General features: G+C 39.0%; 1 protein-coding gene and 1 pseudogene across 3 annotated transcripts in view; both read right to left on the bottom strand.

Annotated features, from left to right (window-relative positions):
• Positions 1-16,981, bottom strand: part of YES1 (YES proto-oncogene 1, Src family tyrosine kinase) — an 80,164-nt gene that overhangs the window by 39,085 nt on the left and 24,098 nt on the right. Inside the window, exon 1 of one of the 3 annotated variants that reach the window (XM_054583419.1) lies at positions 15,730-15,793. The exons of the other annotated variants lie outside the window; for them this stretch is intronic. The gene's annotated coding sequence lies outside the window, so the exon portion shown is untranslated. Of the gene's footprint in view, positions 1-15,729; positions 15,794-16,981 lie in introns of those variants that run through there. 3 annotated transcript variants of the gene reach the window in all.
• LOC129078807 (developmental pluripotency-associated protein 3-like) lies at positions 1,292-16,003 on the bottom strand (annotated as a pseudogene).

Genomic DNA, 16,981 nt, shown 5'->3' with positions numbered 1-16,981 from the left:
TATTAGTATAACATTGTTCATAATATCCCTTTATAACTCTAGTTTAGCACCATGATCCTTGGTGGCGGGTGTCTTTTTAAAGTCCTGAGTGATCAACAAGGATTTTCTCCCGTTAGTCCGTAAAAACTTAAATGCTTCCCAACCCTCTGTGACCTCCTAGAGCCATCAGCTCACATTTACCTGGTCATTCTTTGTCTGGCTTTATAGTTTCATTCTATGTATGTATATTCTGGAATTCAGGGGAAAAAAAAAATCAGGACTCCTATGTAAACTTTTAACATTTTTTTAAGCATAGTGTCCTTTTGCTGAAACTTTGCCCTGTAACTTCCAGTTGCCTCAGCCTCCATGAATTCTAAATGCTGTTTCCGCAACATGTTGAGGCCACTTGTCCTTTGCCCAAGATCCCTGTCCATGTTCTGTAATTCAGGCTGTACCTCTATGTAGAAAGCTGGAGTAATTAGGTGACTGTCAGGCTCACCCTGTTTGTTTCCCATCTTTCAGGAATCCCAGTTCTGAATTTCTTTTGTTCAATGTCTGTAAACAGTTGTTTCATGTATTTTGTCCAGATTGTCAAGTTTTTTGTGTTTTGGGGGGTTGGGGGGTGAGTAAAGATGGTAAATCCATCATGGCCACTTAAAAATGTTCTTCAAAGTTAATCCCTAGAAAAACTCAATTCCTTGGTTTTAGTATCATTTACTAAACATTTCTGCACCAACATTTAGTGCAGAAGCCATTAATCTCCACATAAATTTATACTTTGGATTATATAACAGATAAAGGATTTATTACTTAATAATGACCATTTTTATTTTATTTCATTTAGATGCCCTATGTACACATTTATTTGCTACTATAAATTGAAATAGCACTTGGAAACATTTGTTACAATTCAAATATTTGAAAACCAGAGAATCTAGTTAATACACCCTGCACTAATCATGCTCAAGCCGAACCACCCAATTTTTTTTTTTTATATTCCTTCTGCACAAGTTACTTGCTTCTAATTCTTGATGTTGGGTTTCATCTTACCAACTTCAGTCTTCTAAAACACAATGATAACACTCAAGACCTGTTAGTGCTTTCCTGGATCAACTAAAAAAGGAACCAAAGTGTATTGAAGTCATTCAAACGAAAACTACCTGTACATAGATTTCTCTAAAAGTTACTGGCATCAAGATAGACAAGAAACAAATACAAGAAAAAAAAAATCACAGAATTTCTATCATAGGTTATCAAAATATTGGTCTACAATGTACCCTAGCATAGAGTAGCCTTCCCAAGCTGCTGCATAATAACCTTAAAATTACCAGCAAGAAAAAAGTACAAGAATAAGAATTATGTCTAAACCGACTCCATGTTATAAGTATTTTCCATGCTAATATTAGCAGAAGAATCTCCATGATATAGGCAGTAATGACAGCTACATCTAAATCTTCTGGATCGTAATTCAATCTCAAGTTTCCTCTCCTGTGGGTCTTTTTGAAGCAGAGACAGGGTGCAGCACCAAATAACCTGCAACATCCTTTGCATCCTTTCTTTCCGAGCAGTCACCAATGCCCTCACCCCATGTCTCCTCCTACAGAGCATGCTTTCACTCAGCTGCAGTCCAAGCCCCTATAAGCTTTTTCTCTCTGCCCTGTTGTTCAGGTGAACTTTCTAGTAGAAGAGAAGCACATCTGGTACTAGAGTTGAGAGTCAAGTTACCAAGGTTTTTTGCTAGTACTTCTGAGACAGCTTGAGTGTCAGCTGAATATCCTTCACGGGGCATCTTAGAAGACTCTGGGGTCCAGGTTGGGTTAAGCTTCTTTGGTGACTCCACTGGATGTCTAGTCACAGCCTGAAGTTCCTCCTAGATTTCCCCAAAGGATTCAGTACAGGGTGATACTCCAAACTCTTAATTGCTACAAAGTAGCCCAGAAAGAACCCTATAGCACAAAAATAGCGAGAAAAATCCCAAATTCCAACAAAATGTGAAAGAAAGCGCTAACCCAGTAATTACTTTTAAACAAATTAACATTTTAATTGTTTTTATTGTGACCAGTTAAAGTAATCCACGGCATTTTTCTTTTAATTCCAAGAAAAAAAATTATTTTTAAAGTATGATGTCCAGAAGGTCCATATGGCTGCAGCATAGGAGGATGCCAAACTTGCCCCCTCCCATGTGAAAACTTAAATACACGTGTATAAAAAGCAATTGCTCCTGCAAGACACCTAAATGCTGAATAACAAACAAGAGAAAGAGACCAAATAGAGAAGGTCAGAAAATCCAAGACGCTTTCTGAAGCTGTGGGAAACTTGCTGGGCCAGAGAAACAGATGGACATCATTGTTTATGATCCCCTCCACTTCCACAGGGCTGGCAGAGGTCCTTTTTCTCTTGCTTTGGCATACCTGTTAAGATCACTTCAGCATCTCTGCTACTTTGCTGGAGATTTTTGTCTCCTAATAGAGTAAGCAAGGACAACAGAGTGTCACTGTGGGCTAGGCCTAGCCTCCCTGTCAGGAGCTACTCCAACCCTGCTGGCCTGTGACTCAGATACCATAAGCACCTGCCCTGCTCCTACTGGCTTTCCCAAACACCCCAACACATAAAGCCTATACAGAAGTTGTCTCTACACAATACCACTTTCTGTATAGCAAACAAAAGAGAGACTGTATCGAAAAGGCTGGGGAGGTTCAGGAGCTCTCCAGGGACTTTGAGAATGCTCTGGAGACAAGGGTGCTGGTGAGCACCATTGTTTACACCCCCAACCACCTCCATAGGTTAGGCAGGAGCTCTGTCCTGGTTCTCTAGCCTACCTGTGAGGTTGCTGTAGCACATTCCTGGAAACACAGACTGAGCCCACTTCTGCTCTGTTCCTGGAAACAAAGCCTGTTTCAGCTCTGAACGAAGGGAGTAAGCAGGATAAACAGGACATTACTACATGAACCTAGACTCCCCACCCAAAGCCTCTCGGCTGGGTAGGCCAGTGCCCTGAAGTCTTAGGAATCCTTAGGCACTAGCTCAGCTCCCACTGGCCTGCCAGAAACACCTGACATACACAGGCTACACAGAGGCTAGTTCTACATAAGACCACTTTAAAAGGACTAGGAGAGATACCTATTTTGTTTGATTAATATAATACACACAGTAATCAAACAAAATACAAAGACATAAGAATTATCTCTCAAATGAAGAAGAAAAATCATCAGGAGGGAAAAAAAAAAAACCAAACTTAAGGAAACAGAGAGAAGTAATTTGCCAAATAACGAATTCAAAGAAATGGGTAAGGATGCTCACCAAACTTGAGAGTGCAATAGAGAAACTTAGGGAGAATTTTAATAAAGAGTTAGAAAGTATAATGAAGAACAAAGCATACCTGAAGAATACAATAACTATAATGAGAAATATATCAGAAAAATCAATAACAGACTAACTAATATAGAAGAATGGAGCAGTGGCCTGTAAGACAGACTAGTGGAAATCAACCAGTCAGAACAGAAAAAAGAAAAACAATTAAAAAAATTTGATTAAGGGACCTCTGAGATAACATCAAGCACTCAAACTTTCAAAGTATTGGGATCCTAGAAAGAAAACAAAAACCAAAACAGAGACTTTATTTAAAGAAATAATGGCTGAACTTCCGACCAACATGGAGGTGTAGGTAGAAGCACTCTGCCTCCTTGCACAACCAAAGGAGGGAAAACAACAAATTTAAAAACAAGAAATAACCAGACTGCCAGAAAATCGAAGTGTATGGGAGTACAACAACCAAGGAGCTAAAGAAGAAACATTCATCCAGACCAGTAGGAGGGACATAGAGGACACTTGGTGAGGGGGCAGTTGGAGATCCTGGTGGGCAAAGTGGCGGCTGGCAGACCAGGCAGTCCCACATCTGCGTGTGGATAAACTGTGAGGAACAGCTGGGGAGTGGGACAGACTGCGTAACCCAGGGTTCCAGTGAGGGAAAAGAAAGCCTCAAAACCTCTGGCTATAAAAACCTGTGGGGGTTTCAGCAGTGGGAGAAACTCTCAGCCTCACAGGAGAGTCCGTTGGAGACCCACGGGGTCATAGAACATACACAAACCCACCCACCAGGGAATTAGTACTAGGAGGGGCCAATTTGCTTGTGGGTGGCAGGGGAAGTGACTGAAAGCCAGCTGGGAGCCAAGCAAGTAGCATTGTTCTGTTTCGGACCCCTCCCCCACACATAGCATCACAATGCAGCGATCTGGATTGCCCCGCCCTGGCGAACACCTAAGGCTCCGCCCCTTCCAATGTAACAGGCGTGCTGAGACAAAAAATATGGCCCAAATGAAAGAATAGATCAAAGCTCCAAAAACAGAACTATGCAATGAAGAGATAATCAACCTATCAGGTGCACAGTTCAAAACACTGGTAATTAGGATGCTCACAGAATTGGCTGAGCATGGTCGCAAAATGGAGGAAAAAGTGAAGGCTATGCAAAGTAAAATAAAGAAAAATATATAGGGAACCAACAGAAAAGGGAAGGAAACAGGGACTCAAATCAAGGATATGGAGCAGAAGGAAGAGATAGCCATTCAACCAGAACCGAATGAAGAAACAAGAATTCAAAAAAATGAGGAGAGACTTAGGAACCTCTGGGATAACTTTAAACGTTCTAACATCTAAATCATAGGGGTGCCAGAAGGAGAAGAGGAAGAGCAAGAAATTGAAAACTTACTTGAAAAAATAATGAAGGACAACTTCCCCAATCTGGTGAAGGAAATAGACTTCCAGGAAATCCAGGAAGCTCAGAGAGTCCCAAAGAAGTTGGACTCAAGGAAGCATACACCAAGGCACATCATAATTACATTACCCAAGATTAAAGATAAGGAGAGAATTTTAAAAGCAGCAAGAGAAAAGGAGACAGTTACTTACAAAGGAGTTCCCATAAGACTATCAGCTAATTTCTCAGCATCAACTTTGCAGACCAGAACTGCAGAATATACCATTTTTTTTCAAGTGCAAATGAACACCCAGGATAAATCACACATCAGGTAACAAAACAAGCCTCAATAAATGAGAATATTGAAATCACATTAAGGCATCTTTTCTGACCACAATTCATGAAATTAGAAATCAATTACAGCCCTGACTGGTGTGTCACAGTTGGGTGTCATCCACAAAGTGAAAGGTCACCAGTCAAGGCACATGCCTAGGTTGTGGGCCCAATCCATCTAGTCCATGGTTAGGGTGCATGCGAGAGGCAACTGATCAATGTTTCTTTCACACATCAATGTTTCTTCCCCTCCTTTCCCTTCTCTCTAAAAATAAATAAAATATTTAAAAAAATAAAAAGAAATCAACTATGGGAAAAAACAGAAGTACGTGGAGACTAAACATAGCACTAAACAACCAATGGTTCAAAGAAGAAATGAAACAGAAAATCAAAAAATTATCTAGAAACAAATGAAAACAAATACTTTTCAAAATATGGGATGCAGCAAAAATAGTTCTAAAAAGAAAATTCATAGCTATATAGAACTACCTCAAGAAACCGGAAAAATCCCAATTAAGTAATCTAACTTTATGGGGAAGGACTGAGGGAGGGAGGGGGAAGAGGGCAGGGGAAAGTGGTGGCGGGAAGGTGGAGACAAATGTATTTGAACAAAAACTAAAAATTAAAAAAAAAAAGCAATCTAACTTTATAACTGAAGGAACTAGTAAAGAACAAACAAAACCAAAAGTAAACTGGAGATAGTCAACATAAGAATGGAAATAATATAGAAATTAAGAAAACATCAGAACCCTGGTTGGTGTGGCTCAGTTGGCTGGAATGTCATCCTGTAACCAAAAGGTTGTGGGTTTTCAATTCCCAGTCAGGGCACATACCTAGGTTGTGGGTTCCATTCCCAGACTGGGTACATACAGGAGGCAATCAATCGATGCTTTTTTCTTGCATCAATGTTTCTCTCTCTCCCCTTTCCCCTCTAAAAGCAATGGGGAAAAAAAATGTCCTTGGGTTGAGGATTTTAAAAAAAAAAGGAAAAAGGAAAAGAAAACAAAACATTAACTAAGAGCTGGTTCTTTGAAAAGATAAATAAAATTGACAAACCTTTAGCCAAACTCATCAATAAAAAAAGAGCCCAAATGAAATCATAATTGAAAAAAGTTACAATTAACACCACATTAAAAAAATTATTAAACAGTGCAACAAACATTATATGCCAATATATTCAAATCGAACCAGCAAACCTTTGCTTCGCAGGCTAGTACTCAATCCACTGAGCCACACCAGCAAGGGTCAGAGTTATCCTTTAAAAACATAAATCAATGTATATCATTCCTCTGCCATAATCTATCCAAAGACTTCTCACTATGTTTACAGTAAAAGCCACAGGTCTTACAATGGCCTTCAATATCCTACTGTGTAGCACCCATTACTTCTCTAACTTCATCTCCTACTACTGTGCCCTTACTTGCCCCACTTCTGCCACATGGCCTTCTTACTATCTTCAGACAGGCACAGCATACTCCCATCTCAGGTCACTGCACTTTCTCTTCTCTCTGCCTGAAAGGCTCTTCTGCCAGGTACCTGCATGGCCCATTCCCACAGCTTCTTCAGGTTTCTACACTATTAACACCTCCTCAATGAGACCTTCTCTGACCATCTTATGTAAAGCTGCACACAACATTCCTAGCTAGAGTACTGCCTATTCCCCTTTAATCTGTTTTATTGTTCTTGATACATTTATCACTATATGCAGTATAAGGGTTCAGAGTACACACTGTTTTTGTTACTCATTTATTGGACGTAGAGCATAGTGGTTAAGAACACAGATTTAAGAGATAATGTCTGGGTTAAAAATCTGAGTCTACCATTCAGTAGCTGTGTGAGCTTGCTCAACTTACTCCGCCTTCTGTGCCTGTTTCTCATTTGTAAAATGGCAATAACAAAAGATTCAAGAGTTGCTAAGATTAAATGAGTTAATATATGTAATGCACGTATAAAACAGTACTTAGCATATATTAATCACTAATGTTTACAATGATGGTGATAACTTTGATAATAATGATGGCTCTCTCTGCAAAATATAAGAATGGGCTCAACTTTTATTTTTTGATTCTATTGAAGTATAAGATATAGGTAGAAAAGTAAACCAAACAAACATAAAGCTCAATGAACTAGCACAAAATGAACATCATTTTACTACCCACTATCCAGATCAAGAAACATGCTACTCCCAGCAACCATTCTACTGAAAGTACACCTTGCAGTAGATTGCTGGTTCATACAGTATGCCCCACTAAACGATTTTCGAGGGAGGCTGTGCCAGTTTATACTTAGCAGAGTATGAGAGTTACCTTTGTTTCCCATTTTCACCAATGCTTGGCATTTTCAATCTTTTTAAATTTATCTCTTCTGGTGAACAAGTGGTTGTCTCTCATTGTGAATTTAATTTTATGTTCATAATTACTAATGAAGTGAGCACCTTTACATATGCTTATTCATCACTCTCTTTTTTAAGATGTTGAAAACCTATTACCTTTTCATAAGATTGTCTTTTTCTTACTGATCTTGTAAAGCATTCTCTATAAATATCAGAGGAGTAGGATTTTTATCCACTTCACTCATGTATCCCCAGGAGCTAGAACAGACCTTGGAACATAGTAAGTATAAACAAATATTTTTAAAATAAATGAATGCTTCACCTGTTTTTCTTCAGATCCTAATCATCCCTGTTTCTACAACTCTGCCTCATAATCTGACACTATATGGTGATTCTCAACTTCTAATCCAATCCAAGGAGGGTCTAATGGCTGAATGCCTAATAATCTCTATAAAGTAGAACTCTGTCTGCAACACTCTCTAAGATAAATCTTTGAACAGTTTCCAACTACCTACAGAATGAAATCCCAGCTCCTTAACCTAGTATATTTCAAGATGACTTCCCCAATTTACTTTCCCAATCTGTTTTCCCTATCACCTGCTAATCTTCCAAAACACAGATTTGGGGTTGGGGAAGACAAAAATAGCAAATTAGATATTAACTATGCAAATGGAGGGCAGGGCAGAGATTATCTTTTAAGCAGTGAAAACAGGATCTTCAAAAGCCCATAGACAAGAAAAGGTAAAGTGGGCTTTTAAGTTGTAAGTAGTTCAGTGTTCAAGTACAACAGGAAAGTCTAAGGGAGATGAGGCCAGAATACATAGATAACAACAGGGAACAGAGACTATGCCACAAAAATCTTATATTTCTTTCTTCTTTATCTACGTGGGAGCTAAATTTGTTTAAATTTTGTTGAAATAATAAATCACTGAACTGTAACTTGGTTCTAAGTCTTTCCAACAACCTACCTAACATTTGTTTCTCCCCACAAAGGGCCAAGCATAGCAATACTTGTAGGTTTTCCAACATTTCCTAAAATTTTAATTCCATAAGACAAATGAAAGTTTTTCAACTTTGCATCAATGGCCATATCTTATTTCTTATACTGTATCAGCATAGGATACTTTGTAACAGTATATTTAGTAGAGCTGGTATGAATTTGAAATAAGTTTTTAAGTGCATCTGGCTCAATCATGAGCTGATATTATTCTCTACTGTATGGTATGTTAAAAGCTGTATTTTGTCTTAAAAATATTTTATATTTTGACAGGGCTATGTTTCCAAAATATTTTAATATTTAATTGATCCCATGATAATCTTTGTTTTAAAAAAAGAGGTAATATCTACATATTATATTTAATAAAGAACCTAAAGCCTGGGGGAGGTTAAGTCATTTGCTCTAGGAGATGAGGCTAAAAGTTGAGCACAACTGGGGAACTGGGTTTTCTGAGTTCTATGCTGCACTATTCCCATACAGCCTTTACGGAAGCCTTGCATATAACATTTTCTGCCCTTTGATAAGTTAAATATTAGCCCTTCAGAAAAAGTTACAACATGATAATATTATTGGCACAACACAAATCTAACTGAAAATATCATCCTTCCTCTCTCCACCCTGATCTTGTTGCCTTTTAAGTAGTAACAGCAATCAAAAATTCTCAAATGATTTAATATACTTTTGAACTCCTAAAAAAGCATTTAAATGTACATTATTTCTATAAACTAACTCTCTCAAGCTAACTGTGACTTTATATGCTGTATCCAATAGGGGAGAAAAGGCCCTACTTAGGCATTTTGCCCAGATGGCTCCGAATTACAACTGAAAGTTTTAAATCTTTAAGAAATTCTAGAGAAATAAATTTACAGACAACTTTATAAGATACAAAATGATCATTCTCCATAGGTCACAGTGCTCTACAGGCCATAAACATGGCCAATGATTTTTCTCTTTCGTTTTTAAATCTCTTTAACATAAAGCACAAAGGACAGGAAGGACCACGAAAGAGTAGAAAACAGCAAAGAGGAGGAAACGACAGAGTATTAAAGGGCGGTGTGCACTTTGTCTTGTAAAAGCAAACAAAGAACTTAATTTTCCAAGAGTCAAAGGAGTACAGAAAATGTGAGCAATGGAAAATTGAGCTTGCAGGGCTCGACGATAGTGATTTTCTACCATCTTTTCTTTCTTTTTTTCATTTTATATACACAAACAATTGATCCTAAAGAAGAGGTAAGCCAACTCATTCTAAATTCCTGGGGGTTCCTCATAGTTTCCTCAATGACATCTGGCATGGGATCAGCCATATGAAGTACAAAACCTAATGTAAATATGTAAAAAATTATAAAGAATACATAAAATTTGTGTTAGAAAGTATAATAAAAAGAAAAATCACTCACAAATCATCAAGTGCCCCCACCTCTTTTTTAAAGAGAGAAGTGAAGGAAGGGAGAAAGAGGGAGAGAAACATCCATCAGTTAGTTGCCTTTTGGTATGTGCCCTGACACCAGGGACCAAACCATAACCTGTGCATGGGCCCTGACCAGGAACTGAAGCAGAGACCTTTCAGTTTGCGGGCTGATGCCAAACCAACTGAGCCACACCAGCCAGGGCAAAACAAAAACAACAACAACAAAAAACAGAACAAAAAAACCCTACAATTTTTTAAATAAAATTATTACATTCAACATATAACAGATCTGAATTGTGAAGATCCCAGGTAAGTTAATTACCTTTGGCCTCAATAGGCGATTATTAAAAACTGTTTGTAGAAAGGCACTTGTAAAATACTTACTAAGCATCATTTCCTCTACAAAATCAGTGAATACTTAAAGAAAAATGATTTTATACCTATCTTAAGAATTTTTATCCTCTCAGATTTCCAAACCTTACTTTACACTTCCTTTTATCAAGATTTTTGACCTGCAAATTACAGTAAACAATTAGATACTTTCAAGTCCTTCTGTCTATTAAATGCTCCTCTGACACTGTATGGATTCTTCTTTAGTTAGTTTTAAACCTGAAAAACATACCATGCAACTATTTCTGTAATAATGTGTGTGTGTGTGTGTGTGTGTGTCTCTCTCTCTCTCTATATCCCTTGTGTCTTTAAATCTCTTTAAGACTAAAGAGCAGAAGAAATAAGATACACACATTTTTAGAAATATCATCTTACCCAAAGCTCTTTGATTCTTCTCAAATTCCTGTGATACTTTATTTCCACCATACTGTTGCTGTAACAGTATCTTGAGTTTCAAGAAAACATTGAGTATGTTTTAGTCAATAGATTTAAAACTTAAAAGTTTAATTGTTATATAAATCAAATACAAAACTCTGAACATGAAATTAAATACGTAACTGTAAACATGAAATTAACAGAGAACATCTGGGAAGAGGGAGAGTTTGGCAATTGGAATAACAAGCAAGGAATAATTAGGTGTGTTTCAGAAACTAAAATAAATCACATGATGGGGAGCATGGCTAGAGATGAGTTTAGGGAAGCAAGGCAAGGAGTAAATCAGTTTAATCTGTTACAGCTCTCAGAGATTAGGAAACTTTCTGATTTTTTGTACTTTTTGGTGCAGGTATTGTATTCTATTAACCACTAGTCTTTTCTCAGGAATTAGCAGAAGCTGAATCCTCTGGTAAGAGGAATAAGAAAAAAAAATTAATATGTTATGATTGGTATCCAAGAATTTAATGTAGTTTGTAAGTATTTTGTGTGTTTAAAATCACTTTAAGATGGTGGCATAGCTAAACATGGCTTGCCTCCTCATAGCCACATCAAAATTACAACTAAAATATAGAAGCATCAAAATCCACTCTTCCTTCTGTCACCCATGTCTCAGTGAATGGTAAGTACAGTGCTCCCATCCACCTTGCTGCCTTAGTCAGAAACCTGAGAATCATTCTTAACTCACACTTCTCCCATGTCCCACATATCTAGTCAGTCACAAAGACCTGATCATACTAACCTGTTATTTCCAAAATTCTTCCACTTCTCTGTCAACTAATTACTACTTTCCATGACTACTAATCATTTATTGTCTGATGTACTGAAAAGGCTTTCTTAACTGATCTCTATGGCCCTAGTATTACAGTTTCTCCAGTCTTTTCCGGCTGTAGTTCGAAGAATGTTTGTGTTTTCTAAAAAGAAAATCTGATTAGCGGCCTTCAACGTCACACCCCCTCCTGCTCCCAATATGAAGTCCAAACTCTAATATGAAATACAAGGCCCTGCATGACTTGCTCTCTTGGCTGGACTCCTTCTATTCATCTTCTTGCATTTCATGCTCCCTGCATACCAAATTACTTTAAGATTTTCAGCAGCGGTCCCCAATCTTTCTGGCACCAGGGACCAGTTTCGTGGAAGACAATTTTTCCACAGATGGATGGGAGCGGGGAGGGGGGAGGCCGAGGGGATGGTTCCCAGGATGATTCAAGCATATTACATCCAAGCTTACCTCCTGCTATGTAAGCCCATTCCTAACAGGCCCAGACCAGTGCTGGTCCACAGCCCAGAGGCTGGGGACCCCTGCTCATATGGACCACGTTCTTTTCATGGTAGCCCAAAAGACATTCTGCAACATCCACTACATAAAAAAATCATTGATAAATCTTCATTAAATGATTCCGTGTTTGAAAATTAGCCCACTTGCTGAAATTTATTTGTAAATCCCTCCTCCCACTCACAAATCAATGCTCATGGCACTTTTATGGTCATTTGCACAAAGCTGTGAAAAATCTGAGTTGCTAGATCCACATTTCACCAGCTTAGGTCAAACAAAACTCTCATACTGTAAATAAATGTCCTTCGCACAGTTAATCTATTGGGTTAGCCAAAAAGTTCATTTAGTTTTTTTTCTGTACAATAGCTCAAGTAGTGCTTATTTGTCTTTAACTTCATTTGAAAGAATCTTGTGTTAGACTATATTGTGACAGCTGTCCTATCAGCATGCATTAAAAAAACCTTAACAAAATTGGTGAATTTCTGTTCAGCCATTTTAATATTAAAGATGGAAGAAAATATGCAACAATTTACTACAGCAACAAGATAAATAAAATACTTAGAAATAAACTTAACCAAGGGGTAAAAGACCTGTACTAAGAAAACTACACAACACTGAAGAAAGAAATTAAGGAAGACACAAATAAATGGAAGCATATACCGTGTTCATGGGTTGGAACACTGACATCCTTAAAATGTCCATACTACCCAAAGCAATCCACAGATTCAAGGCAATCCCTATCAAAACATCAATGACGTATTTCACAAATATTGAACAAATATTTCAAAAATTTTTATGGAACCACAAACAACCCTGAATAGCCTCAGCAATTCCGAGAAAGAAGAACAAAGTAGGAGGGACCACAATACCTGATATCAAACTATATGACAAGGGCACTGTAATCAAAACAGTAAAAACTCATTAACTCGAGGGCATTCTTAGCAAAGTAGGTTTCATAGGATTCAATGCATTCCTTTGCCAGGCCTAACTGATCCCTGGGAATCACCTGATCCAGATCAGGGCTGTACCTGCCTCTAGTATTGTTTCAAGCTGGGATCAGGTGGTAGAGCAGAGCAGCCAAGAGATAAGGAGACTTCTTTCAGATAGAATGAGGATTCCAGTCATGTCAAAGCCGAGAGATGAAGGTCTTTTGATCCTTCTCCCTTTCCCCCAAGTCCTTTCCTGATGCCCGCTGTATAACTGTGCCTGTCTTAGGTTGCCCCTGCCATCGAGGGGCCTTACCCGTCATTTACTAACCAGCCATCCTCTGGGGCCAAGCAGGGTGATGTGAGGGAGGCAGGGGCTGTGCCCCTGCCAGGGTGACAGGTTTCGTCTCCTCAGTGGCCTATTTTCCCAAGGCCTCCTTGCTTGGCTCCAGTCTTGGGGCCCTCTTGCCTGTCAGCAAGGCTACAGTCCCTGAAACAGGGCGGGACGGTTCCCAACACTCTACAATTACTGTTACTTTCCTCATACACAGGACCTAATACACAAAGGGTTACAATAAGTTGTCCAAGGTCATACAACAAGTGAGGCAGTTAAGACTGCAGCACTCCAGTGGTTTATCAGTGTGTCAAACTGAACATCATTAAACCTTCAAGTTATAGACATGTGTCTTTATAATAGTACGAGGTAGTTATTAAAAATCAAGATACCTGGCTCTCAATCCAAGTTTACTGAATTAGAACTTCTGATTTTAATGGATACCCCAGGTGATAAGCTGCCACAGGGAAATTTGAGAGTCACCACTTTTAAGTATATGACTGACCGACCCCTTATTTCTATGTTAGTCGTGTACCTTTCGACTATAACTAGAAAGCATCTTGCCTTCTCTACATTCTCTGTGTCTTTGTTCATATTATCAGCAACCCTGGAATGCTTATTTTATTTATCCTTCAATCCCTACTCAAATCTCACCCCCACCAAGACTTTCCTGAATGTGCATTCCTCTTCTCTTGATATGCTACTGAATTTTAAACCTCCAATACAGTTTTTCTCTCAGATTATCTAAAGAAGTAATATATACTTAATTGATAAGCAAGAGAAAACAGAGTTTCCTTTTTATCTCCTAAAAAGCTTAATTAACATAGTGCCTTGCCTAGAGTAGATGCAATTTTTTTTTTAAGGCAGAATTTAAGAATTGAATAACAAATCCTTTTACCTATCAATGCTTAGGAGTTGACCCAAAAGACAAATATTAGTCAGTAAATTAATGTGTGAATTGGGCTTCTTTAACTGAACAGGGTGGAAATAAAGATTAAGTAAAAATAAATTTAATCCATAGTAAATTAGTATCTCAGGTAAACTTACTAGTTACCTGTATCTCCTTTAAGCTGTAAAGACTTGAATGCTTATGACTTCAACTGCTCTAGGCTCAAAATGTCTGTATGTGTAAGGTGGGTGACGAGAAAACAGCAACTGTGTGATAAAGGCAAAATGCACGTTGACCATTTCTGACATCTTATCAATTTAGGGTGGCAACAATTGATAATATCAGTTTTCTGGATTACTTACTACATTTCCAGTTAGAAATAGGTGGGAACCTTATAGACACCTGAATAAATAAAAATGTAAGGGAAAATAGAATTTGGTACGTATCAAATTCTTACACAGTTGAGCTTCAAGGACCATATCTATATCATAAAATCAAATATATCTGCATATTTTTTTCTGAAGGATTTCATACCACTTATAATATGAATCTCCAAAAAGTGTGAGTTTGCCTGTTTTGGTTTTTTAGAGTAAAGAATGTGGAAATAGTATTAATGGTTTTATTCTAGTACGTTGACACTCACATTAAAAGGCGACAAAGTTTTTATTCAAAGTTGATGTTTTCTTTCTTTCTACTTCTATATTACATGAAGAGACTTTCCCACACGTAAGTGTCTAGTTCCTTAGCACGTCCTAGGGATTAAAGTCAAAACCTTGGTGCAATATTTCCGAACTGTTCTTTATTTGTCCTATACTATTTCAATCCTAAAATAATTTTTAGAAACATGTATACAAACATAATGCTAGGAAATTGGCAACTGAGTAGGTGGAAGCTGAGCCTACTTCCTTGTGCCCACGGCATGGATTTTCGGCTGATCTTCTAACAAATGACCTGAGCAATTAACGGAATATCAGCTGATATAAATGTTTGAAGCCAAGAAGTACAGAAGATGCTTTGCACCATCTGGTAAGAGATTTTATAAGTTGAGAGGGGGGAGGAATGCTCTGTGTGAGATGCCTGCAGCAGAGGAGAGATCAGACAGAAAATACAGTTTAGTGGCTCTCTCCCCTCCCAGAGTGGGACCCTTGGTCTGCACAGGGAAACCCCCAACCCTAATAGGGAGAGACTTAGAAGGATACACAAAGTCCAGGAGACTGGCTGCACACACACAGACAGCAGCACATCCACAGCTGCAGCGCCAACCAGGAGAGTTCCAGAAACTCTATCTCCTAAAACTGTCAGAGACCCGGGAAGGCTGTGGACAGCCCTGACCAAGAGCAACTTTGCTTTTTGGGGAGCTGGAGTGCACGGAGAGGCGGTCCATGGCTCGGTGCTACAGTGTGAGTGTCACACAGAGTCTTTCAAAAGGGGAGCTGAAACAAGACTGGGCAGGGACCATGTGCACACATGCACAGTGGCTCTGCTAACAAAGAAACCAGAGTAAAAGTGCAGTTCGTTCCCACTGAGTCCAGCAGCACAGGAAAAACAGAAAGTGGCATGGCAAAGGAATTGGGGGACCCCATCCAGCACGCCTGGCAAGCAGGGGGCTGTACAGAGAGGAGAGTTTGGTCTGAGTCTCCTGTGAGGGCAGCAGGGTGGGAACTGCATAGCCAGGAGCTGAGCACCTGAAATTCACTGTAGCCAGGCAGGTCCCCTCAAGGGCAGGCATGCCCAACCCCTTACCTGCGGGACTGCAGGCTCTGCAAGGTCAGTGACGCCAAGCTCAGAAGCCTCCTGTTTGGTGAAAATCTGGAGAAGAAAGAGGAAGCTCTGAAAGAGCTGTTTCTGAACTCCTATCAGACACTGCAAGCTATCCTGTCTCCTCAGGCCCTGACCCACTGAAACCAGCAGAGCAGAGTGGTTAGAAACAGGCCTCAGCAATGGGTGTTCACAGCCCCACCCAGCTTAGGCTCTTATACAGCGCTCCCTTCAGCACCAAGCAGGAAAGACCTGCCATTTTTACACAGATTGGCCCCTCACAGGAAACAGTGAATTCATCAGAAACTGTATGTTATTGGAAATAATCTGGAACATAACAACACATGTGGCTGGGGGGGGTTGGTGGGGTTGGGGAAACAAACCCACTATCTTCCCTGAAGACTAAACAGTGCCTCCCAGGGGTGATTCAGGGATTCCACCTTCCCAATCGCACCAGAATCCCCCTCTGGAAGCAGGTAGAAGTGTTACCAGCAGTGCTCTCAGACATTTAATGAACCACTCCCAGGCCTTGTGCTGATGGAAAGCCGGCAGTGTAGAACAGTAAAGACCAGCCAGGACTGAAAGAGACAGCCACAGACTGTGGATCATTTGTAGGCTTGAACAGGCTTTCTAGGACTAGACTGGGACACCATTTGACATTGCCAGGGGCGGATCCGGAAAGAGAAGACAGTGGGAAACACTAGGCTCTGCTGAGACAAATTCCACCTTGGTCTTCTTCATTATTTGCATTATATTTTTCTCCTGCACAGCTTTTTAACATTTTTTAATTTTTCTTCAGTTTTGCTTATAGTAAAATATTTTACTATATTTTATTGTAGTTTTCTATCAAATCTCATATTTTACTCCTGCCTTATCTTACTCCATTTTATCTTCTTCCTTCCTATTTTTGTTTTAAATTTTGTTTATTCCCTTTCTGCACCTTTCTATGTATTCCAGAAACTTACTATTTCTCCTCTCTCTAGCCTCTCAAAATCATTTTCTTTCCATTAGTCATCTCACATTCTTTTCCCCTTTCTTACAATATCCCTATTCTCTCTCCACCTTTATGAATCTTTGCTCACTTGTCATTGATGTGGTGGTGGTTGTTGCATCTCTTCAACTTTATTCCTAGATGTTAACTATTTTTGTATTTCATATCTTAAATTTTACTGTCCCCCTTTTCTACTCCATTTTGCCTTCCTCCTGCCCTTTATTTTCATTTTAAATTTTATTTTCT

This window comes from Pteronotus mesoamericanus, unplaced genomic scaffold (genome assembly GCF_021234165.1).
Source record: "Pteronotus mesoamericanus isolate MK-2021 breed Mesoamerican mustached bat unplaced genomic scaffold, CSHL_Meso_final contig_74, whole genome shotgun sequence".
Classification (NCBI taxonomy): domain Eukaryota; kingdom Metazoa; phylum Chordata; class Mammalia; order Chiroptera; family Mormoopidae; genus Pteronotus; species Pteronotus mesoamericanus.
This window is presented reverse-complemented; position numbering and strand designations above follow the sequence as displayed.